This window comes from Balaenoptera borealis, assembly GCF_965194805.1.
Source record: "Balaenoptera borealis genome assembly, chromosome: X".
Classification (NCBI taxonomy): Eukaryota; Metazoa; Chordata; class Mammalia; order Artiodactyla; family Balaenopteridae; genus Balaenoptera; species Balaenoptera borealis.
Window position 1 is genome coordinate 116258841 of NC_138881.1, and position 27241 is coordinate 116286081.

General features: G+C 40.5%; 1 pseudogene across 1 annotated transcript; it reads right to left on the minus strand.

The window, feature by feature from the left end:
* Positions 1-625: 625 nt before the first annotated feature.
* LOC309620108 (small ribosomal subunit protein eS27-like pseudogene) lies at positions 626-18376 on the minus strand (annotated as a pseudogene). Its single transcript has one exon. The product of its transcript is annotated as a small ribosomal subunit protein eS27-like pseudogene (transcript).
* Between the last annotated feature and the right edge of the window lie 8865 nt (positions 18377-27241).

A 27241-nucleotide genomic window follows, 5' to 3' on the forward strand; every position in this document is an offset into this window, starting at 1 on the left:
TGTTGGTCAAAGGGTACAAACTTGCAGTGAGAAGATGACTAAGTTATGGAGATCTAACGCACAGCATTGTGATGGTAGTCGACAATACTACAATATATACTTCAAAGTTGCTAAGAGACCAGATCAAAATTGTTCTCACCACAAAACTGAAATGACGATAACGTGACCTGATAGAGGTGTTAGCTAATTCTATGGTGGTAATCATACTGCAATACATAAATGTATCAAATCAACACGTACACCGTAAACTTACACAATGTTACATGTCAATTATATCTCAATTAAAAAAAAAAATAATGCGAGCTCTGGAGTGAGAAAGACCTCTGTCTGTATTTTGATTCCACAACTTCCTAGCTGTGTGACCCTGAACAAGTCATTTAACCGCTCTTAGCCTTCATTTCCTCTCCTTAGAAAGGGGATGAGCGTTCACAGGCACCATCTCACAGGTTTGTAAGGATTCACTGATATGCTGCGCATGACTGACTTAGCACAGTGTCTGGTGCCTAATAAGTGATCGATAAATGTTATGTTCTATTTTTTTATTAATTAATTTATTTATTTTGGCTGCACTGGGTCTTAGTTGCAGCATATGGGATCTTTGTTGCGGCACACGAGATCTTTAGTTGCGGCATGCATGCGTGATCTGGTTCCCCCACCAGGGATGGAACCCAGGCCCCCTGCTTTGGGAGCGAGGAATCTTACCCACTGGACCACCAGGGAAGTCCCCTATTTTTTACTCATATGCTTTTCTGTGCTTAGACGGAGATCCCTGTGTTTTATACCAGAACTCATTGATCCTGGCTTTGAACATCCAAGTACAGAGATACTCATAACAAAGGAAAAGGAGAGACATCAAAAATCGTCACCTCTGCTGTCAAAAATACTACCTAGTCATCCTCAAATTCCACCCTCTCCATGACCCTCTTCCCCGATCCCACCCGAGGGAGATCTAATTGCTCCTTATTCAGGAGTCCCACGGTACTCTGGTTAGACTTCTGAGTCAGCATATGTGAGGACCCGTGTGGCTTAGTGAGGCTGACCATATAATTGATTGTTCAAATCAAGACACTTGTGAGAGCGAAAAGGGTGCCATTAATCATTTCACTGGAACAACAAGAATAAACCAGGACTGTCCCAACAAAACCAAGACAAAAGTAGCTCTATGCTTTATGAAATGAGAAGGAGCTTTGGTTCAGATGAAGCCCTTGTGCATAGTAGGTATTTAGCAAATGATAACTATAATTTTGTGTACATGTAAATCATGAGCCTCTTGGGGTGGAGAGGCTAGGTTTTAATTACTTTTCCACCTCCCCAGAACCTCACTTACAGGAGGCCCGGAAACCATGAGGGCCTTGTTGAACTGGCCAGCAAGTGACACCTGTCACCACCTCCAGGGCAGGCGTCCCACTGCATGCAGGACAGCGAAGAGCATAATGACGCCTGCCCCCAGGAACCACAGTCCCAGGAGATCAATCACGGTTTGAGGTTGCCAAGATATGACTCCCACAGGTACCGGATGGAGCAACATCAGCTTCCATGGTGGGCGTCAGCCCCTCCCGGTCAGCAGGCCCTGGCCCACAGGGAGATGGTCTGCGCCCCCCACTCTCCTGCTGCAAGCGAAGGACCCGTTCCGCCCCACCAGGAACAGACAGAGCAGTGGAGTTGACCGGGCACCATATGACACACGTGCTAACCAGAGCAAAGGAGCCCGCGTTAAGTCTGAAACGGGGAAAGATCCCCACACAAGGTGTGAGGACTGTATCTGTGGTAAGGGAGTGTTCCAGGCCCAAGGCCCATTCTTATGTGGCCAAACTGGGGGGGGGGAGGAGTGTCCAAAAGACTGCATGCACACATGAGACTACTTTTCCCAATGATGCTTAATGAATACGTACTGACTAAGTGAACTGGAGTCAATATCACATTCTCTTGTCTGAAGCCTACATCCCTAACTAGGGCTACCAGGGCTGTCTGAGAGGGAGAAGCAAGTGTCAGCAAGTAGGTGCCGGGAATGGAAATGTCAGGTGGCCCTAAGGGGCTCATGGTCATCTATCGATTGATATTTCAATTTAATATTCAAACATTCATCAAGTGCTAACTACATGCCAGGCACCAGACACATGGTGACTGAGATTCAGTTCTTGTCCTCACAGAGCTCATGCACGTGGACGGTACAGGCAAGGTAACTGGTGATCATGGCAGTGCTCTGATACCCTCTCCACTGACTCTTCCGGACAAGCCTCAACTGAGCCCCTAAGGATGGGATCTGCCTTCACTAGGCTTCCTTCCTCCAGCCAGAAAATCCAGAGTCATAGATAATCCAGATGCCCTGAAGTCCAGCAGAGGACAGAGACAGCCCACTCACAGAAGCACAGACTGGCCATCCTTTCATCTCTGAAGGCTCTCCTGCCCAGGCTGGGAGTCAGAGGCTTGGAAATACTTCTGCAAGTTGGAGTGGGTGTAGGAAGAACTCAGGGATCACCCTGTATGGCTCCCTGAGAAATCAGTAGGCTCTGAGGCAATTCTCATAGAAAATCCGTACCTTCAATAATGGTTCCTGAAATGTACTTGCCTGAGCCCTGGGCCGCAGAAGAGCCAGCCTGCATGTCCCTTGCACCCCTCTTGTTATCTCAGTCTCTAACTATCTTCATCTCATCCTGTCACATCTTTTAGTTAATGTTGTTGTATCCATATTGGGAAGAAAACAACAAGGCAAACTTCTGGAGTGACAAACAGACGAATTAGAATCCGACTCTTCCACCCATTGGCAATGTGGCATCATTGGATCCCCTCTGGACCTCCATTTTCTCGTCTGTTAAATAAGGGCTAATGATGCTTGCTTTGATGGGCAGCTATGGGCACTGCATGAGGAAATGTATTTAAAACGGTTTGGGAAATGTAAACATGGAGTAGGTAGCCTAGTACCTCACATACATAAAGTGTTCAAAAAATGTAGAGTTGTGATGAAATGTGAGTTAGGGAGCTCTCCAGAGATGGGTAACTGGGCTGTTGAACAGTCATATAAGAGCCCAGATGAATCCTCTCCTCAAAGGCAGCCAGTGGCTTTCTCTCAGCAACCCCCAGCATGCTATTTATTATCCCTTCTAACTTTGTTGAACCCATGGTTGAGGCTGGCTAATCTGTAACAACTGTCTCTAATGGTAATCTACAGTTTGTCTAATCCAATGTTTTAATATTAAGTATATAATGGACTGAAATAGAATTTCTCAAATTTATTCAGAGTAAACACAGCTTTGCAAATTACCCACTTTGCCCCTTCCAGATGGTGGTTAGAAATGCTGGCCAAATGCAAGCATTTATCAGGGGCATTTATTTAGGGGCCAATTTGAGTTCAAAACCCTGCTCTCTTTACTTGTGTGCAAATAAACAGAAATAGACTTTGAGAATTTGAAAGCAAAATTTTTACACTGGCTGATATATAAACAATCAATACCCAAATTGTTCTCAGTGTTCACCATCTTTGCTAGCATTTTAGGATGTAAAATGAGGTTGATAAGTCCTACCCGTAATAAGCACCAAAGTCAAGGCTTCCTGCACCAAGATGATGTGCAGTTCACTTAAGTGTTTCCATCTGGAGCTTGAAATACTTTGATATCCTCATCAATATGTGAAAGCAACTTTAAAGCCATGATAAAGTATGAGGCTTTGCCATACTCTAATCCAAAAGATTTACCATGAAATTTAGGACCATTCCAACTGAGTTGCTAGCTAAGCATAGCTGAATAACTCAAGGAACAATACAAGCCTAAAAGACTGGTTCAGTTTCCTGATGACTAACAAACATCAAATTTTACTTTCTAAGGTAGAGGCATGGAATAAAGATATCTCAAGTTGCCAACAACTGGAAATACCAAAGCAGATCCAGCCTGAGCTGTGAACATTTAGAGTCTCCCACACACAGCCAAGTTGGCTCTTTGGATGATGCTAAAGAGTGAATAAACCCAGTGAATAAACATACATTCCCAGCCCCTCCTATATCAAAGGATAAATACTATTTATTTATTCAATAAATGTTTCTTGAGCACCTACTGTGTTCACTGAGATAGAAACTGGTAGAAGACCCTTCTCTCAGAGGGATTACATTTTTGTGGGTGAGACACCAAACAAACAAGCAAATGGATGATCAGATATTATGATAAATGGCGAAAGAGAAAAACTGGGGAGATATCATAGAGAATAATGGATTTGGGGGGGAAGACATAGTCCTTTCTACCTTTTTATTATGCTTAATATGGTTTGTGAAAATTTTCTCCAAGCATTTGGCTTGCCTGTTCATTTTCTTAATGGTATCTTTTGATAAACAGAAGTTCTTTATTCTCAGTAAGTCTAGTTGACCAAGATATTTGCTTATATATTTCTTTCTTTCTGTGTCCTGACTACAAAAACACTGGTGACCCCCTGATTGCACAGATATTCACTTATGTTTCCTTCTAGAAGCTTTGTAATTTAAGCATTATATTTATATCTATGAGCCATCTTGAATTATGTTTTGTGCACAGTGTGAGGTAGGGGTTAACAGTATTTTTTTAATATGGTTATTCAGTTGTTCTAGTACCATTCATTGAAAAGCTTCATTTTTGCAAGTGAACTACTTTGGCAGACTGTCAAAAATCAACTGAATTTAGAAGTTTAGGTTTAATTCTAGAATCCCTACTCTGTTGCACCGATCTATTTGTCTATCTGTATGCTAGTACCACATGTCTTAATTACTGAAAATTTATAGTAATATTTGAATTCATATATATAAGTTTATTAACTTTGTCCTTTGTTTTCAAGATTTGGCTATTTTATACCTCAACACAATAAAGGTCATATATGAAAAGCCCACAGCTAACATCATAATCAATTGGGAAAATGTGAAAACCTTCCCTCTAAGATCCAGTACAAGGCAAGGGTGCCCACACTTGTCACTTCTATTCAAAATAGTACTGGAAGTCCTAGCCAGAGCAATTAGACAAGAAAAAGAAATAAAGGCATCCAAATAGGAAAAGAGAAGTAAAATTATCTCTGTTTGAAGAAAACCCTAAACACTCAACAAAAAATCTACTAGAACTAAAATGAATTCAGTAAAGTTGTAGGATACAAAATTAACATACAAAAAACAGTGGCATTTTTACACAGAAACAATGAACTATCCAAAAAGAAATTTAAGAAAAGAATCTCATTCACAATAGCAACAAAAAGAATAAAATACTTAGGTATAAACTTAAAGAGTTGAAAGACTTGTACACCAAAAATTATAAAACATCAATGAAGGAAATTAAAGGAGACACAGATAAATGGAAAGACAGCTTGTGTCCATACTACCCAAAGAGATCTATGAATTCAGTACAAACCCTATCAAAATTCCAATGGCATTTTTCAGAGAAAAACAGTCCTAAAATTTATATGGAACTGCAAAAGACTCCAAATAGCCAAAGCAATCTTGAGCAAGAAAAACGAAGCTGGAGGCATCACAATTCCTGATTTCAAAATATATTACAAAGTGACAGTAATCAAAATAGTATGATACTGGCCCACTAAAGAGACACATAGACCAATGGAACAGAATAGAGAGCCCAGAAATAAATCCACACATTTACACTAACTGATTTCAACAAGGGTGTCAAGAACACACAGTGGGAAGAGCCTTTTCAATAAATGATTTTGGGAAAACTGGAAATTCACCTGCAGAATAAATTGGAACCATATCTCACACCATATACAAAAGTCAATTCATAAATAATTAAAGACTTAAACATAAGACCTGAAACTGTAAAACTACAAGAAGAAAACATAAGGAAAAAGCTTTCTCACATTGAACTAGGCAATGATTTTTTTTGGATATCACCTCAAAATACCAGGCAACAAAAGCGTAAATAGACAAGTGGGATTGCATCAAACTAAAAAGCTTTACCTCAGCAAAGGAAACATTCAACAGAGTGAAGAGATGACCTACATAATGAGAGAAAATGTTCGAAAACCATTATCAAGCAAAAAAGGGGCGAATATCCAAAATATGTAAGTAACTCATAAAATTCAAGAACAGAAAAATCAAATAACCTCATTAAAAAATGGGCAAGGGACCTGAACAGACATTTTTCAAAAGAAGACACTGAAATGGCCAACAAGTACATGAAAAGTTGCTCAACATCACTAATCCTCAGGGAAATGCAAATCAAAACCACAATGAGATATCACCTCACACTTGTTAGAGTGGCTATTATCAAAAAGACAAAACACAACAAGTGTTGGTGAGGATGTGGAGAAAAGGGAACACTTGTACACTGTTTGTGAGAATGTAAATTGGTACAGCTATTATGAAAATAGAATGGAGATTCCTCAAAAAATTAAAAATAAAAGTACCACATGATCCAGTAATCCCACTTCTGGGTATATATCCAAAGGAATTAAAATCTTTATCTCTAAAACAACTATAGTTCAATAAAAAATAAGCAAAAATAAAATAAAATCTATATTTCAAAGAGATATCTGCACTTCTTGTCCATTATAGCATTATTCACAATAGCCAAGATATGGAAACAACCGAACTATCCACAGACAGATGAATGGAGAATGAAAATGTGGTATGCATATACCACAGAATATCATGTAGCCTAAAAAAAGAAGGAAAACCTGCCATTTAAAACAACATGGATGAACCTAGAGGATATTATGCTAAGAGAAACAAGCCAGATACATAAAGACAAATATTGCATGGTCTCACTTATATGTGGAATCTAAAATAGTCAAATTGATGGAAGCAGAGGGTAAAATGATAGTTGCCAGGAGTGTGTCTGTGTGTGTGTGGGAGGAGTGGGGAGATGTTGGTCAACGAGTTCAAACTTTCAGTTATGCAAGATAAATAAATTATGGGGATCTAATGTACAGCAATATGAATATAGTCAACAATGTTGTATACTTGAAATTTGCTAAGAAGGAAGATCTTAAGTGTTCTTACCACTAAAGAAAGGAAAGAGAAAGAAAGAAAGGAAGGAAGGAAGGGAGAGAGGGAAGGAGGGAGGGAGGGAGGGAGGAAGGAAGAAGTAACTATGTGAGGTAATATGTTAATTAGCTTGATTTTGGCTATTATTTCAAATGTATTATGTATATCAAAATATCGTCATATACCTTAAATATATATAATTTTTGTCAACTATACGTCAGTAAAAATGGGGAAATCTGTAGAAACAGCTTGTAAATTTTTACAAAAGAAGCTTCCAGTATTTTATTTTATGATGTAGCAATTAATTTGGGGAGAATGAACATCTTAATAATATTTAGTCTTTATCCAGCAATTTTTACACTCTTCAAAGTAGAGCTCACGTACATCTGTTATATTTTTCCTAAATTATGTTATAGTTTTGATGCTGTTGTAAATAGAATTGTTTGCTTAAATTTTTTCCCAAATGTTTTGGGTCACTATAAGTATACACTACTCTTTTTGTAAATTGAGTCATGTCAACTTGGTAGACTCACTTATTTGTTTGAAGAATGATTTTGCAGATTCCTTAGAATTTTCTACATAAACAATCATGTTGTATGCAAATACAGGTGCTTTTAAATTTTCCTTTCTAATATTTATGGCTTTATTTTACCTTATTGCACTTGCTAGGATTTCCAGAACAATGTTCAATGGAAGCGGTGAGACTGGGCATCTGTGCCTAATTCTAAATTTAGGGGAAAGTATTTGTATTTCATCAATAAATATCATGAGACCTGTAGCTTTTTCTGTATCCAGTCTGCTGAGGTTTTGTTGTTGTTGTTTATCATGAACAGGTGTTGGATTTTGTCAAAATCTTCTTAGTCTATTGACATGATCATACTTTTCCCCCTTTTCCCTTTATTCTTTTAATATATTGCTGGTTTCAACTATATATTTCGTTGATTTTTGCATCTATGTACACAAAGTATATTGATTTGCAGTTCTCTTCAAACCAATTACTTTGCAACATTTTGGCAGCAAGGTTTTGCTGCTTCATAAAAAAATGTATGAAGTGTACTTCCTCCTCCATTTTATAAACAGGTTTGTGCATGATTAGTGGCATTTCTTCTTTAAATATTCACCAGTGAAAATCCACCAGCACCATCATCCAACTTGTTGCTCAAACTCAAAAGTTATTTGAGATACTTCACTGTCAGTGCAAAGTGATGCCTTCCAGCCCTTGAGGTCTGTGAAGAGGGAGCCAGAGGCCCAGAGTATGTGTTTTAAAAGCTGTTCCAGCTGTTTTAAACAGCTGCTTGTCAACGCCTTCTTAAGACATAGAGCAGGATGTAAAAATAAAAATAAGGGCATAAACAGATCGGTTTTATGATGAAAATGTTGCTGTGGAGCAGTGATTTATCAGAGATCTCTCATCAGTGTCAAAAAAACCCAAACATTTTCAAAATTACATTAGCCCAAGGTAATCTAAGTGTGACCCACTACCTTTGCTGTTTACACAGATTCCGTTGTTTGCGCAGTCTTGCCTCTGTATGTGGCTGAGGCTTACATTTAGCTCAAAAGGTCTCAGAGAATTTATACATCAATTAATTGTACCACAGACTTGTTCCCTAGCTGTTCCTCATTTAGTCAGAATGGATCAGCCTTTTCAGGAGTTCTGACACGCCCAGACTTAGGCCCAGCTGATTTATTATAATCTGCCCATCAGTTCCTCTCTTCCCTGCTGGTGGGCTGTAGGAAATATTAGACACCAACTACTGCCAACATTCTTGATATTTACAAGCGAGCATTTAGGATATAAACTTTGAAATTATGCATGCCAGTTTTCATGAACAGACTTAAAATGTGATCAGTGATCAGGATTAAATGGCAAAATACTAGCACAAAGAACTATTTCTTCCATACAGTTCGACATCAAAATACAGTGCCTTCAGGAACCTTTGTTTTTTTAAACTACCATCAAGCTGATACCAGAACTCATCCCACTCCCCTGTGATAGCTTCCTCTGCAACTGGCTCTGGCCTGGAGTCTAGGGGTTCAGGAGTATCAGAGCAATGGCAATCATTTTTTGATGAAAGCTTCCTCCTCCAACAAAACTAGCAAATTTGTTTTCCCCCTGTGAGATTTTCCCCACAGATTCTCTGTAATAATTATGACAGCATTGAATATAAAAATTCATATTTAAAAACATTGAAGTTTATATTTCATGTAAGATATTCTCATTTCTATGTATTTTTTAGTATAAATTAACACAAGCAATATAGGCACATGGTTAAAAGAAAAATAAAGGACCTTGTTGTTTATCCACTTGGCTGTACAGCAAAGACTGGCACAACATTGTAAATCAACTATACTTCAATTAAAAACAAATAAATAAAGTACCACAAAAGGGCCTATTTTGAAAAGTGGGTCTCCTCCCATGCTAGACTTTCCAGTGGCCACTATTTCAACAATTTCCTATGTCCCCTTCCAGTAATTTTCAATGTTGATATACAAATATGTATAGATGCATCCTTTTAAATTGTAAGTGGGAACACACCACACAAGCTATCCTGGACCTTGTTTCTTTTCACTGAATAACACCCTGGCAAGAGCTCCATCATCACCTAAGTCCAATTTCCTCATCTCTTCTCTAGATTTCTGCTGTAGCACGTTTAATTGAAATTCTTATCGAGATAACTGAAGATTCCAGGCAGTTGTAAGAAATACAGAGAGATGGCTTGCTCACCTTGCCCAGTTTACCCAAATGGCAACATGTTACAAAACTATAAACCAGGCTATTGACATTAATATAATTCACCAGTCTTATTCTGATTCCCCAGTTTTAATGGTTCCCATTTGTGTGTATGTGTGTGTACGTGTTGTGTTTAGTGCTACACTTTTTTTTTCTTTCTGTGTAAGTTTGTGCATCCATCACAAAAGTCAAAATACTGAATAGTTCCAAGGACACAAAGATCCCTCCTGTTGCCATTTTATAACCACACCCACTTCCCTCCTGCTGCCCGCTCTCCTGTCCCTAATTCCTGGCAACCATTAATCTTTCCTTCATTTCTAAAATTTTGTCCTTTCAAAAATGCTATAGAGGGACTTCCCTGGTGGCGCAGTGGTTAAGAATCTGCCTGCCAATGCAGGGGACATGGGTTCGATCCCTGGTCCGGGAAGATCCCACATGCCGTGGAGCAACTAAGCCCATGCGCCACAACTACTGAGCCTGCGCTCTACAGCCAGTGAGCCACAACTACTGAGCCTGCGTGCCACAACTACTGAAGCCCATGCGCCTAGAGCCTGTGCTCCACAACAAGAGAAGCCACCGCAATGAGAAGCCCATGCACCACAACAAAGAGTAGCCCCCGCTCGCCACAACTAGAGAAAGCCCGCACACAGCAACAAAGACCCAGTGCAGCCAAAAATAAATAAATAAATAAATAAATTTTTTTAAATGCTATAGAAATGGAATCATGCTTTTTTAACTTTTGGGGATTGGCTTTTTTTCCACTCAGTGTAATTTCCTAGGGGTTCATCCACATTGTTGTGTGTTTCAATAGTTTATTCCTTTTAACTCTTGAGTAGTAGTCCATGGTATGGATATGCCACAGTTTCTTTAACCATCACTTGTTGAAGGACATCTGAGCTGTTCCCAGTTTTTGCCTATTAAGAATAAAGATGCTATGAACATGTGTGTACAGGTTTTTGTGTGAACATAAATTTCCAGTTCTCTGGGATAAATGACCAAGGGTGCCCTTGGTGGGTTATATGATAATTGCATGTTTACTTTTGAAAGACTCTGCGAAACTAGTTTCCAAAGTGGTTGTACCATTTTGCGTTTGCACACCATCGTAGGAGTGAGCCAGTTTCTCTGACTCCTCATCATCATTTGGTGTTATCACTGTTTTTGATTTTAGCCATTCTGATAGATGTGTAGTGATGTTTCATTTTGGTTTTAATTTGTATTTCCATGATGGCTAATGATGTTGGACATCTTTTCATGTGCTTATTTGCTATCTGTATATCCACTTTGGTGAAATGTCTCTCCATGATGTCTCTCGGTCATTTTATAATTGGATTTTTTGTTTTTTTGTTTTACTGCTGAGTCTTGAGAGCTCTTTATATATTCTTGATACTAGTCCTTTGTCAGATATGTTGTTTGCAAATATTCTCTCCCAATCCATAGTTTATCCTCTTCACACAGACTTTCACAGAACAAAAGTTTTTAATTTTGATGAGGTTAAATTTTTATATTTTTCCTTTTATGGATCATGCTTTTGGTGTCAAGTCTAAGAACTCTTTGCCTAGCCCAAGTTCCTAAATATTGTCTCCTATGTTCTTTCTAAAGCTTTTATAGTTCTATGTTTTACATTTAGGTCTGTGATCCGTTTTGTGATAATTTTTGTATAAAGTATGACGTTTAGGTGAAAGTTTTTTGTTGTTGTTGTTTTTTGCCTGTGGATGTCCAATTGCTCCAGCACTGCTTGTTGAGAAGGCTATCCCTCCACTGAATTACTCTTGTACATTTGTTAAAAGCAACTGAGCAGATTTGTAAGGGTCTATTTCTGGATTCTTGATTCTATCCCATTGACCAATGTGTTTAGCCCTCTACCCACCAATACAACACTGTCTTGATTACTGTAGCTATAGAGTAAGCCTTATTATCAGGTAGAGCGATTCCTCCCACTTTATTCTTTGTCAATATTGTTTTATCTATCATAGGGCCTTTCCCTTTCCATATGCTTGAAAAAAATGTGCATTCTGTTGTTGTTGGACAGAATCTTCTGTATATGTCAATTTGATCCTGATTGGTTTATAGCATTGCTCAAATCTTTTATATCTTTGTTGATTTTCTGTGAGGAAGTTCTATCTGTTGCTGAGAGTGGAGGTTTTAAAGTTCCCAACTGTAATTGTGGATTTGCCTATTTGTATTTTCAACTCCATCAGTTTTTGCTTCATATATTTTGAGACTCTGATTTTGGGTATGCACACCTTTAGGACTGTAATATTTTCCTCAGTGATTGATCCTAATGTCCCTCTTTGTAGTGATTATTATTTATTTATTTATTTATTGAACTTATTTATTTTTGGCCATGCCACGCGGCTTGCACGATCTTAGTTCCCTGACCAGGGATCGAACCTGTGCTCCCTGCAGTGGAAAAGCGTAGTCTTAACCACTGGACTGCCACAGAATTCCCTGTAGTGATTTTTTAAATCAGAAGTCTATTTTATCAGATATTACTATAGCCACACCTGCTTTTTAAAGTTAATATTTGCAATTTACATCTTTTTCCATCCTTTTACTTTCAACTTATTTATGCCATTGAATTTACTTACGACATTCAAAAACAGTGTTGAGAAGGAATTTAAGCCACTAAATGCTTACATTAGAAATAAGCATAGGTCTCAAATCAAAAAAACCTAATTTCCTACATCAAGAAACTAGAAAAGCATTAAAGTTTTGTAAGGAATATATATTTGTGTCATGTTTTTTTACTTGTGTAATCTTTGTCTTTTAATTGTTGTATTTACACCCTTTATATTTCATGTAATTATGGATATATTAGCACTTGAATTTGTTGTTTTATTATTTGTTTTCTTTTTTTAATCCTTCTGGTTCCCATTCCTCTGTTCCTCTTTTCTTGCCTTCCTGTGGGCCAGTTAGACATTTTTTTAATCCCATCTTGATTCATTAAGTGTTTTTGAGTCTCTCTTTGTGTAGTTTTCACTACACAAGTGTAGTAGTTGCTTGGTGTATTACAATATAAATATGTGCCTTATAAAAGTTTACTGGTATCAACTTTTTACCATTTCAAATGTGGAAACCTCACTCTCGTTTAGGTCTCTCTACCCTCCCCACTTTTAAATATTATTTTGAGTATTAGATGGTGTTATTATATTGTATTTAATCACTAATAATGTTTTATAAAACTCCTGAGGAAAATAGTTTACTATATGTACCCATATTTCTGCTCTTTCCATTGTTCCTTCTTCCTTCCTGATGCTTCAAATTTTGTTCTTTTATCATTATCTTCCTGTTTGAAGAATTTCCTTTAGCCAATATTTAATGGCATGTCTGCTAGTGAAAAATTCTTTTAGTTTTCCCTTGCCTGAAAATGTTTTTGTTTTCTCTTCATTCCTGAAGGATACCTGAAACAGGATTTGCTGTTGACAATTCTTTTCTCTCAGCATTTGAAAAATGTTGTGTCACTTCTGGCCTCTATGTTTTCAGATGAGAAATACATTTTTGAATTGGTGTGCCCCTATAGGTAATATGTCATTGCTCTCAGGCTGCTTTTGAGATTTTTTTCTTTGTCTTTATTTTTCAAAAGTTTAATTATGATGTGTCTTAGCATCTTTCTTTGATTTTCCTATTTATGGTTCACTCAGCTTCTTGGGCCTGTAGCTTTGTGTCTTTTGCCAAATTAGAACTTTGCAGCCATTGTTTCTTCAAATACTCTTTCAGCCTCCCTATCGCCTATCCTTTTGAGGCACTGATTATACAAACATTGGGATATTTTATTATCCCACAAATCCCTCGGGCTCCGTTTCTTTTCAGTCTATTTTCTCTCTGTTGTTCGAAATGGGTGGCTGCTATGATTCTGTCCTCAAGTTTATGTCCTCTGTCATCTCCAATCTACTATTAAACCCATTCAGCAAGTTATTTATTTCAGTTATTGGAATTTTCAGTTCTATAATTTCCATTTGGTTATTTTTTATGACTTCTACTTTTTGCTGAGATCTTCTATTTTTTCATTTATTTCAAGAGAATTTGTAATTGATTGCAGAAGCATTTTTATGATAGCTGCTTTGAAATCCTTGTCAGATAATTCCAACATCTGATTCATCTCAGTGTTGGCATCAGTTGATTGCTTTTCCTCATTCAAGTTGTGATTTTCCGGTTCTTGTTATGATGGGTGGTTTTCAAGTGTATCGTGGACATTTTGTTCATTAATTTAGGACTCTGAGAACTATATAATTCTTTTATTTAAGCAGGCATTCACCCTGTTTTAGTTTAGCATACAGGTCTTGACCTAATTTTGTGGGCTGTGGTTCCAATGGCAGTTTGTTTTCAGAGACGCTGTGGTGTTATGTTGGTCGGCTTCATTTATCTGGTGCCCCCGGGGCTTCCTGTGTTTCCTGCTGCTGATGACTGAGGGTTTCATAAGGTCAGGTTAAAAGGTGTTCCCAGTGGGGGAAGGGAAGGGTATGTTGAGATTCCCTTACTGACGCCCGCAACTGCTCTGGTGTCTCTGGGTAGGGGGTAAAGACATTTTTAACTATGACGATAAAGAGGTTTCCAAGATCTGGCCGTTTGCCGTTGACTGGGTGCCTCCCGCCTGCCCTGGTGTCTCCGGTGCATTAGGACAAATGTGCTTCCCAGACTGGGCCTCTGTCAGCCTTTATAAAAATGTTTATTTAAGTTTTAACACTTCTAGGGCAGGATAATTTGCATAATACAAAATTCATCTATTGTAAGCATTAAAATTGACTTTTTTGTAAAGTTATAGACTTTTGCCATCTGAACCACAATCCAGTTTTAGAACATTTCCCTCACCGCAAAGTTTGCTCCTATATGTTTACAATTAATCCAGGCTCCCACCCCTAGCCCTAGGCAACCACTGATTTGCTTCACGTCTCCGTAAATATGCCTTTTAGTGGCATTTTAATAAAGGGAATGGTACAAAATGTAGGAGTTTTTTTGTGCCTGGCTTCTTTCGCTTATCACAATGTTTTTCAGGTTCAGCTATGTTGTTGCATATAATAATTGCGAATAATATTCCATTGACTAGATATGCCACATTTTATGTACTATGTGTGTATTGATGGTCGTTTGGTCTTTTGGACATTATGAATAATGCTGGTATGAACATTTGAACACCTATGTTTGTGTGGGCACATGTTTTCGTTTATCTTTGGCAGGTTTCTACGAGTGAAATTGCTGAGTCATATGTTAAGAAATCGACGAGCTGGTTCTAAAGTAATTGGACCACTTTTACATCCTCACCACCAATGTATGAGGATCCCAGTTTCTCTGTTTGATGAGTTACTTCCGTTATACCATATTTTAATCATTTAAACACCATTTCTTTTAGTTCTTTGAACATATTTATAACAGTGGCTTTGAAGTTTTTTGTGCTAAATCCAACATCTTAGCCAACTCAGAGTCGGCCTCTTTGGCTGCTTTTTTCCTGAATGCCGTTTCTCTGAATGTCTCATAATTTTTTGTGGAAAACTGGATATTTTCAACAGAAGTGTAGGAACTGTAGGTTGATTCCCTGGAGGCTGTTGTTGGCTGTGTTTTATCAGTTACTTAGTTAGTTAACAGACTTTCTAGATTCATTGAGTAAAGTCTGTTGTCCCTAAAGCATGTAGCCACTAATGTTTTCGCTCAGGTTTTAAAAAATTCTATGTTTTTAATTTTTAAGCCTGTCTCTTAGGGGTCACCCCTGTGTCAGCATATCTTTGTGAACAGCCAATGACTGGTTAGAGGTTGTGCTTAAAAATCTTGAGACGTGGACGCAAGAGGGAGGGGATTTGGGATTATATGTATACAAATAGCTGATTCACTTTGTTATACAGCAGAAACTAACACAACATTGTAAAGCAATTATACTCCAATAAAGATGTTAAAAAAAAAAAAATCTTGAGACGGTAAGTCTTCCACCTCTTGTGGATGGATTTCTGTGTGGGTTGGAGGTTACATACAAAGTTCAGGCAGTTTACAAGTATGTCTCAGCTTCTACTTTCTACCAGGCCCTCTCATGTCTCCTCCGTCACACGCAAAGCCTCACATTCGACCAGGAACTTAAGGAGAGCAAGGACTCTCTCTGCTCTCTCAGCATTCGGGCAGCTTTGAGCATGTACACGGCCTTCTAGACTGCCACAGACACGTGGGTGCTAAGCAAGGTCCCCCATGGTTGTCTCATTTTGTGGATTTTCCGGTTAAGTTGAAGGCTAGTCTGTCAGTCTAGCTAGGCAGGCTGTGACACTGTCCTTCCTCCATTCATTTGTCACCAAGATCGGCTCTGTTTCCTACAATTCCTAGGAGCACGGGGTTTTTTCTGCTGCACTGCAAACCAAGTCAGCCACCTCTGGCAGCAAAGTTGTTGCTTGTACAGCTTGTCCTACCATAATAGAGGGGCTGTGCTGATAGATGGAGGGGAGATAGGAGTAGCCCAGACTAAAAAGCGTCAAATTCCTACTGTTCTCACCTGAGGTTCAGTAGTTCTTAAAGAAACAATTCTCAGTTTATTATATGCCCTTTGTCGATTTCCACGGTCCAGAGACAGGTGTCTTGTCAGTTTGGTCCCAGTCTATAATTGCTTTTAGGGAAGAATATTCGCCAACCTCCTTTGGCCATCACCCACTATAGCCTTTAATGCTTCTCTTTGCTGCCCTTCTTGCGCTGTCACATTTCAATCCTTATGAAGCAGCCAGATCATATTCCTTCCCTACTTACAACACAGCACTGGTTTTCCACAGCGCTAAAAATAAAATCCAAACTCCTTAATGTGGCCTGCCGGGTCCTGTATGATCTGGCCCCTGCTAGCCCCTCAAATCTCCTACCACTCCCCCATTGCTGCCCCCAGTCTGCCCACAACGCCTGAGCCCCAGTTCCCTTCTTTCTGTCCCAGCAACATACGTGCTCTCCCCTTCTCGGTGCGCTTGTACTTGCTGTACCCCCACCCCCTGAAATGCACAATGACTGCCTTCTTCTCGTCACTTAGATCTCACCTCCTTGGAGAGGCCTTCCCGCTCCACCCAAGCTGAAACAACCCCTCCAATCCCAGAGCTCCATTTCATTTTGTTCACCGCACTTACTGCAAGCAGTAATGACAGCGTTGGTGCTAGTTTATTGCCCGAGCCGAACCTTCCAGTGACAAGCTCCGTGAGGGCAGGGTATTTGTATTCCCTGGCACCTAGAACTGCGGCTGACACGTAGTAGGTGATTGTTGGGCATTTTTAATATATAAATTTTAAAAATATATATTGGATACCTTTCCATATTTTTATCATTTTTGTAACGGCTGCATATTTCCCCACTGTGAAATGTACTACCGTTTGCTCCCTTGAACATCGTATTACTGTAACAACTCAGTGTCACATGAGTTATGGGAATGGACCTTGGAATCAGACAGACTTGGGTTCAAACCCTGGATTTACTACTTACTAACTATGGAATTTCATACCAGTTCTTAATCTCTCTGTGTCTAACCCAGTTTCTTATCTGAAATAATAGTATCTGCCTCACAGAGTTGTAGTGAGGATTAAATGACAGGATGTAAGGGGCTCGGGATCGTGCCATGCTCCCAGGAAATGGAAGTGGAATTGCTCTATTTTGCTTTCGCCTGAAGTGGCAAAGTCCCTCCCTAGTGCTTTCCCCTCCCTGGCAATCCTTCGCAAGAAAGACATAACCCAGCCCAAAGAGACTAACTGAGCCTCTCCCTTCTTTTTCATGTGACCCCCCCCCCCTTTGTACAGACTCTGATGGAACCTGGGAGCCCTGCACTCTGTCTGTGAGCAGCGGCACGTGCCCGGTGAAGAGGATGAGGCTAAGGATGCGCCCAAGCGCATTAGTTGAATAAACGGCAAAACGGAGACTGAAAAATACCTTCTGCTCCTCCTGGCAGAATTAGAGGACTGGGGAATTCCTGGGACCCCGGGAAATTGTGAAATAAAATGCAAGGAACTGGTTTGATTGAAATTTCCCCATGATAAAGTCAGCCACACTCCAGCCACCACTGTGACTTGTGCCCCTGGTGTTTGGAACCTTGTTCTTAAATCAGGAGAAAGGTGAAGCAGCAGCTTACTTATCAGGAAGAAAAGCGGCATGTTCTCTGGAGTCTGAAAATTTATGTTCTTGGCTTGTGCCCATAATCAAAAAGTATTGACAAGCTGACACCAAAACAGGAGATCAGTGTTGTATACCTTACAAAATTAAACATCTTTACCTTATCTTGATGGAGTAACTAGAATTACACAACCAATAAGGCTTTCTGCGATATCACCCCAATTCAGGAAGTTGTGGGGATCATTAGTGTTGCTTTCTTCTACATGAACACCCTCCTGTGAGCCTGGCCTTTCCTCCCATCAGCTGGCACAACTCTGTTGAACAACCTACACAAAGCACCACCATGTGGGCATGGCTACAAACCCTGGCGATCCTGCAGCAACCTGGACATTTTCCATCCATAAAATAAGAATTTGGACTTTGAACGAGCCATTTCTTTTTATGTTTTTTCTCTTCCTCTTCCAACGATGAATGTAGTAAGTCTCTAGCTAAAGGCATGTTGATTCTTTCGCAAGCCCCGCCCACCCATCTCTCTCGCTGATATTCTAAATATATGTCTTGTGTCCAGATGGGAGGAGGGATGAGAGGGATAGGGCCAAAGAAATATTTATTTGATTTACATTTTATCTTGCAGTAAACTGACGCTGCTGGAAAATGAAATTTGATACCTCAGATTTTTCTTAAGCAGAATCTTATAAAAGCAGAAAAAAGAAGTCTATTTTATATGTAGTAATACTACTGACAGAAGGTTAACTCCAGATAACAAAAGCTGAATAAATTTGGCTTCCTGTCATGTAACCCAGATGTCGTAGGCTCTCCCCGTTTTGACATAAAAGGCATCCTTGCCAACCTAGCGCAGCACCAGGGGACTCGGTTTGATTGTCTCTTGCACCTGAGCACTTGTTTGTGATGTCTTCTCCTGCAGGTAACCAGTAGAGGCACCCCCTAATAATCCAACTGTCAGGGGGATGCCTTTCCAGCACCATCTTCTTCTGAGCAATATCAACCAAACTATACCATTTGCAGACCCATGACCTCCCTTCCCTCCAACCTCAGCACAGCGCACACCAGATTACAAGGCGAGAATACAAAATTCTTTACTGAAGAGGGAGAGAAAGAGAGAGTAAATGGTAGTCGTGATCTTTTGTAACCTAATCACAGAGACTCCAGTCACTTTTGCCATATACTGTTCATGAGAAGTGAGTCACTGGGAATTCCCTGGCAGTCCAGTAGTTAGGATGCCGGGCTTTCACTGCTGAGGGCACGGGTTCGATCCCTGGTCGGGGAACTAAGATCCTGCATGCCACGTGGTGCAGCCAAAAAAAGAAAAAAAAGAAAAAAAAATAATGTGGGGATCCATGGAGCCATTTTAGAGACTGTCTGCTACATGTGATACTCAGTGAAGGGGCTACTGAAACCCAGGGAGAGAGGGATGATCTTTTCAATATATGGTGCTGGGTTAATTGCATATCCATATGGAAAATTAACCATGACCCTCGAATTGTATACAAAAATTAACTTGAGATAGATAGTAGACCTAAACGTAAAAGGCAAAACAATAAAACTTCTAAAATAAAGTATCAGAAAATGCCTCCATGACCTTGGGTTAGGCAAAAATTTCTTAGAGCATAAAGAGTACTAACTATAGATGAAAAGATTGATAAAGTGGACTTCATTACAATTACAAACTTATTAATAAGCTTAATTAAAATATAAAAAAATAATATATTAGCTTAATTAGCACTAGCTACTAAGACAAACAATGCAACAACGGTTTATTTCTCACTCACATTACAGTCAAATGTGGATTAATTCTCTTCCAGGCAGTGACTCAAGGACTCAGAGTGCTTCCATCTGGTGGCTTCAAGGTCACACTAGTGTTATCCAGACAGCAAACAGGGGAAAGAGCTTGGAAAAGGCAAACTGGATACTCACCCATCTAGGTGCACAAGTGACACATGTCATTTCCACTCAAACTCCACAGACTAGAACTAGTCCATGGCCAATCCAGCTGCAAAGGGATGCTGAGAAGTGTAGGGTAGCTCGGGGCTGTCCATGAGTACTAACGGACTCTGCCAAGAAGAGGAAACGGAAAACAAACTACTGATCACTTTGGATACTGTTACTACTTTAAGTTGAAAGAATTTTGAAATGGACACAGAAAAATAAATGTGAAGGAAAAAAATGAACTACTACCTAAATGAAAACATTTAGACATTCAGGTCATCTCCTGCTCATCCTGATTTGTAAAGATCCTTTTTCTGCCATTCTGACCACTGAGACCACTCGAAGGATTTACATTGGACAGAGCAGAAAGGTACTGGCAAGAAAGAGATGAATAAATCCTGAAGATGAGAGGAAAGAACAAGACCAGAGTCAGCAGCACAGGCTAGGTTTGGGGAAGGTATTGGAGAGGTTGAGAAAGAAAAATGAGAGAGTTTGGGGCATCTGCACTGGGGGTAAGCAATTGAGAGAGAAAGACAGGGAGGAAGAAGTTTTAGAAAGAACTTCATGAAGGTGTGACATACACTGAGATTGGAATGGGGACCTTTGGATCCTTCTGAGACAACATCTATAATGCTAATTACATTGTTTTTTACATCTTTTTCTTGATGTTCAGAATATTCTTTCTTTGACTGTGACTTTGTGCCCAGACCGGTCAATAGGTAGATGAGCTTCATAAAGGTTACGTAAATCTCTTTAGAAAGTTCTGACAAACACTTGCATTAAGTGCCTACTTTCAAGAGGTGATAGCAAAGTAGATGTTGTGTGGAATGACTGCATCTGCCTCCTTGTGGCTATAAGAGCATTATGAACCACGAATGGGGCTCTTATGCCCAGGAACTTAGACCCCCACTGGATGTCCTCCCACTGATACCAGCAACTGATGTTTCAAATGGTAACTTTAACGTCAAAATGAGAACAGCCAGGGCACTTCTACTGGGAGGTTAATGAACAATGAGAAAGACGGATAGAAGCAAGTTGATGTGTAAGAAAGAGCAGTATCTTTGGAGTCAGGCAAGCCTGAATTTTCATCTGGGTTTATTAGTTAAGCTATATGACACTGGACCAAGTATTCAAGATTTCTGAGTGCCAATTTCCTCCTCGGTAAGATGGTAGGAAGGGCATTACCTCACAGTGTTAGGGCAGGGGTGTTAAAGATCATATGTATGAAGGACTCATCACGATGCTTGGTGAAGAGCAAGTGTTTAATATACATGAGAGCCCTTTGCCTTCCACCTCCACTTTCTGGATGCCAAAGTTGAGGGAACGAGATGAGTAAGGCTTTGCGTAAGAGATGGATGATAGGGAGAATGTTCCCAGGACAAGAACAGTATAAGGAAAGAACTGAAGGTGAGGAATGATCATGGCATTTGCTGAAAAGAGCAGAGCCTTTGTGAGGGAAACTACAGAAGACAAGAGTTGCACAGGGCTTACCAGACTGCCAGGCCCTTCACGGACTGGCCCTATGACCTCTCCATCTTCACCTTATACCATACCCTCGTCTCTGAATTTCACCAAGAGCAGCCCTCTCTCAGTTCCTTGAATATTCTGTGCTTCTTCTTACACCTCTCTCCCACGGGGCCTCTGCCCATGCTGTTGCCTCTGTCTGGAATGCTTCCCTCATCTCTGCATCCTTTACTGTTCATTCCTATTCATCCTTTATATGTTAACTCAAATGTCAGGCAAGCCTTCCTTGAAAACCTCAACTAAGTCAGACCTGCTCTGAAAATAATCTGTAACTTTCCTTTCTATCACTAATCATGGTTTGGAATCATCTATTACTTTGGGTAATTCTTTATTTGATGTATATACCCCTGCTCAGTGGGCCATCATCGTATCCCTAACATCTAGGGCATAGAAAGCCCTCCATAAATGCCTTTTCAATGGATGAATGAATGAGTACATGTCTTCTGATGGGATTAAAAGTCAATCTTGTCATTCAAAGGTCTCTCCAACAGGCTCTCTGGCGAAGCAATGACAGATTGGTCTGGACTACCCATAAATGTCCCAAATCTCCAGCCCAGAGGCAGTGCCCCATTGCAATCTTCTTCGCAGGCTGAGAGTTGATGGATAGCTCTCTAGGAATCCCTTTTGTATCACCTAGCTGTGTGCGCTACCTGTGAAACTGGTCTCAAAAACTGAAAGGTAATTTAGACTCACTCCCTAAATGCTATACCAAATGCTTTATATAAAGGAATCAAAACCTCTGCTTAAATGCTTGCTTTCTGAGCAAGGGCTCTCTCTGCTGACATAAGCCAATAAGAATGGCAATGTAGAGGTAAAGCCAGAAGCACCAACTTCAACTCTTTTGCTACTTTCCAACTTGTAAATGATTGGTTTGGAGTCTTATTCTGTGGATCCCACAGAGAAGGCCTAGAATCAGTTTACAGAATGACAGAAGGTTGTAATTCACATAAGAAACAATTTATCAGAACTGCTTCAAGATGAAATGGTTGGCTACTGTATAGCACAGGGAACTATATTCAATATCCTGTGATAAATCATAATGGAAAAGAATATGAAAGAGATTATATATATGTATAACTAATTTCTGCCGTAGAGCAGAAATTAACACATTGTAAATCAATTATACTTCAATAAAATAAAATTTTTGTAAAAAAAGATTGAATGGTTGGGACTGGAAAGCAATGAGTTCTCTGTCACTGGAGGTATTCAAGAAAAGACTGAATAACCCCTTTACAAAATTACTGCATATCAGATGGGGAGGAAAAAGAGAAGAGCCCTGAGATTCTTCCCAACACTGACACTGGGAGATTCTGAAATGGGTGTTCTTTGAGCTGTCTCTCTAGTCATGCAGAATGGGTTTACACTGAATCATCTCCTCTCTTCCCTGGATTCCCTTGACCCCAAGAGTCCTCTGGCCAGGACTGGGGTAGAGTCCGTGGCCAGGAAACATAACGAAGTTAGTACTCTTACAGAGACTGAACCCATGATTTGGTTCTCATTAGCTTTGTCCTCTAACCCCCCCAACTTCACAGGCACATTTCTGATAGGCAGCAGCAAAATTAACGAGAGAGAGAGAGAGAGAGTGAGAGAGAGAGAGACAGAGACAGAGAGAGAGAGTGAGAGAGAGAGGGAGAGACAGAGAGAGAGAGAGGGAGAGACAGAGAGAGAGAGAGGGAGAGAGAGAGAGAGGGAGAGACAGAGAGAGAGAGAGGGAGAGACAGAGAGAGAGAGAGGGAGAGACAGAGACAGAGACAGAGACAGAGGGAGAGGGAGGGAGGGGGAGAACGCTTCACACCAGGCAAAGTGATGTAATCCAATGACATCTATTTCATCATGATAACTTTGTACTCCTGTTTAAAAATGAAATTTTCAGGGGTGATAAAAATTAAAATGCTGGTTTTGAAGTATTCTGAGTGAGAAATTTTCTATCAAAGCCAGAGGAAATGTTATGCAAAAGAATTTGCAGCTTCCACCATGAGAGACATAGATCTCACATATTAATAGATTTGACCTAGTTGCAATCATAGTCAGCTTCATTCTCATCTCGTCTCCCTCCCATGTTTATTCTGTATTTGGCTAGCTCGCTCTGAAAGTCCACGGGATATCCGTGGATATGCAAAAAGAATGAGAAGTAGGCAGTTAGCATGATAATAAACAGAAATGAAAATAAACTGGGCTCGAAGATCTTTCAGTGTTGCTAACGACTTTAAATTATTAGGGCTTGCAAATTATTAGTCTTTATTACTCTTGCTGTCTCCAATTTAAGATCATACATTAGATTATCTCATTACATAGTTAGACCTTCAATTATGCTTGACGATGGCAAATATGAAAAGGCGTTCGCTGGGCTACCTGTTGAATTTCCTATCACCCTCCCCTCAACTAAGGAAGAGCTGTAATGAATCTGCTTAGCAAATCTCTTTGAAGTTTAGAGTCACACAGGAACGCAGAAAGCATCTAACTCAGAAATTCTCAATTTTCCCATGAACACCGTAGAATCTGAGGAAAGCCATAGACACTTTCTTCAGAACACTGCACATATGTATTTACACACACACACACACACACACACATACACACACAATTTGCATACAGTTGCCTGGAGCTTAGAGACTGCCATGAAGCCCATCCATGGAGCCCAGATTAAGAAGTGTTCCCATGCAGATTTTTCCTTCGAAAGACAAGGAAGCTAAGTGTAAAGACCTATCTAGATTGATCTTCCCAGAGATGCTGTTCCAACTGCAATCTGATTAAAAAAGACAATTTTAAAAAGAAACTGAAGACATGAGGTTTAAGAGATGTCACCTGATTAAAAAAACACTACGAATAAACTTCGAGAGTCAGGAGTCATTATGAAATGTGGGACTTGCATATATATTTTCTAAGTGGAATATCATTTTTACGTGACATGTCCAAAGAAGAACAACGGCCCTTCCACCTGCTAAACTTGCTACACATTCTTTTATTTCACACTGTCATGTATATTTTAACATACAAGTCTACACTTTCCTTCCTGCTAGTTTCTTTTGAAATTGCACATATCAGTTTAATTATATTTTCCTCCCATTCTAAGGAAGGCCTACAAAGGTACTGTTTGTATGGTTACCTGTTTGTCTATTTGCTTGAGGAAATAAATTTAGTGTGGACCCACTGATACATGAAAAGGTTTTCACCTTGCAGTTAAGCTTCTTGAAGGGCAAAGTGAAGATTTACACATTGTCCAAACCCTGGTTGCTTCCATACTCTCTGCATTGGAATTATTTCCCTGGGGTACCTTTTTATTAGGGTCAGCCACAGAATGTTACCTGCAGAGGCTGCTATAGACCAATGTAGCTAGAGGCCAAGCGCTTACCAAAAATTCATCATCTGTGATTCTATCAAATCCCAGTTACCCACAGAGTCATGTGAAGGCTAGGACCAAACACTGACGCCAGGAATCAAAGACCGCATCACCCATGGGCTTCCACAAATCCTCTCTTTCTTTGAATATAATGGAATCCATTGAGCTATGATATGTCCTATAAACCTGAAGGCAAACGTTGCCATCCCAAAGGCTAAGCACAGATCCAGGCGAGAATATTGACGCTGACAGATTGGATGTCATGGAAACTGAGACAGACCTAATTTAAGCAGAAGCCATCGCTATTTATTTATTTATTTAGATCAGCCTTCTAAACCTAGAGTGAGTAAGAGGTTAGGGGCCTCTAAAAATAACATGTTTGTAATATTTAAAACCACTGGTGTTTTTCTGAATGTACGGCAACAAATATCAAATTCTATCAATACTTGCCACTTCTCCTTTGTAGTGAAACACTGGGGTCTGGGACTATGAAATTCTTGAGGTTGGGCTTGAAAATTTTTTTGGCAGTTGGTGGAAACTGCAAAAACGCTGAGTATTCCCAATCTTCACCTGCAGAATTGTGTACTTTTATAGCTGAAAGTTATCTTGGAACCGGTCCAATTCAGAGATGATTTGATTACATACACGACTGATGAACGTGTCTGCTCACTTTTCTCCAGAGAGAAGACATAACCAGGTGAGTGTTGGTTTTACCTGCACTCATGTGAACAAAAGGTTGATTTGGTCCACAAAAGAATTAGCAAGAGTAGATCCAACTGACTAGGAAAAAGGGAACACTTTTCAGTTTTGCAGAGTTTTGATTTCCCGGATGTTGACCGGTCTTGCTCTTGGTAGCCTTGACGTGAGCCTCATAGGACAGGGAGGGCAGACAAGCAAACGACCATACGCGGAGCATCAAGGTCAGCACACCACACTCTAGTCTCTGTCAGGGGCCTGGCAAGTGCCAAGGCCAAGTCAGAGTCAGAGCACAGGCAGCCTGTCCTCAAAAGTGACTAGCCTGTCCTCAGACTAGTGAAGGGGGACATCCAGGCATACTTCTGGGCACATCGGACAGTCTCTCTCATACTGTGGCCAAGCAGTCCCCACATGGCTCAGTGTTTAACACGTGGACTGTGACGTCAGCTTGGTGTGAATCCCGGGTCTGCGACTACTTGGTCTGTGACCCTTGGCAAGTTATTTAATATTTTTGTGCCTCAGTTTATCATCTGTAAAATAAAGATAATAGAACCAACCTTGGAAGATTACAGTGAGGCTCAGAATGAGATAATACAGCTGTGATAGTTAACCCTTAGCTGCCTCACAAATTGAGCACGTAAGCACACAGCACAACAGCTGACCTATAGGAGGGGCTTGATGTTTGGCAACTATTATTACTTCTCCTCTTTAGCATGGGGTGCAACCTTTTCTTACCAGCCCAGAACACTCACTAAATCATGTGGCCCTCTGAACAGTAGTCTGGATCCTGCCAAGTGTACTGCTTAGGAGGCCAATGCCATAGTACACCAGTATTTTATCCATGTAAGTGTGGCTCATCAGTGTCACAGCCCTGACTTAGGGACACAGGTCAACCCTCAGCAGCAGTTTTGGATTTTTTTAAATTTTATTTATTTTTGGCTGCGTTGGGTCTTCGTTCATGTGTGCAGGCTTTGTCTAGTTGCGGCAAGCGGGGGCTACTCTTCGTTGCGGTGCACGGGCTTCTCACTGCGATGGCTTCTCTTGTTGAGGAGAATGGGCTCTAGGCACGTGGGCTTCAGTAGTTGCAGCACATGGGCTCAGTAGTTGCGGCAAGCGGGCCCTAGAGCATGTGGGCTTCAGTAGTTGTGGTGCGTGGGCTCAGTAGTTGTGGTGCGTGGGCTCTAGGCACGCAGGCTTCAGTAGTTGCAGCACACGGGCTTCAGTAGTTGTGGTGCACAGGCTCAGTATTTGTGGCTCGCGGGCTCTAGAGCACAGGCTCAGTAGTTGTGGCGCACGGGCTTAGCTGCTCCGTGGCATGTGGGATCTTCCCGGACCAGGGCTCGAACCCGTGTCCCCTGCATTGGCAGGCGGATTCTTAACCACTGTGCCACCAGGGAAGTCCCCAGCAGCAGTTTGATTCACTTCCACTTGCGGGTCCACACCCTCCCCTGGGCCTCAGCCTCCTCATTTATAAAATGAAGGGGTTAGGGGAGAAGATCATCTCTAAGTGCCCTTCCAGCTCTGACACTCTAAGTCTTTATGGTTTTATACCTAGAGATATAGACGTGTAGAAACATCATGTTCTTGAGATTTTTAAAGAAGTGATAGAGACACAGACAGGGTTGAGGTTAGTAGAGGTAGTGATGAGTTCAACCCTTAGGAATAAGTGATAGAGAAAAGAGTTACAAAACTGCCATAGGAACGTCTTAAGTAGCGAGCAAGGAAAGGGGTATACGAGAATTAACAACCCAACCTCAATCAGTTTCAGTGAAGACAGGAGATGCCTGCTGCTGGTGGGATATTGACCTGTCTCCACTCATCTCACCCAAAGACATGGCAGACCCCTGACAACTCAGAGCCATGGGCCACATCTGCCCTACTGAACACTCCCTGACTGGGATCTCGGACAGGGGAGATCTGACCAAGGCCAAGGGTTTGTTATAGAAGAAACAATGCTCCATGCACCAAGGCCAATTTGAATGTAAGTTTACACACTGTAGTTCTTGGCATGAAG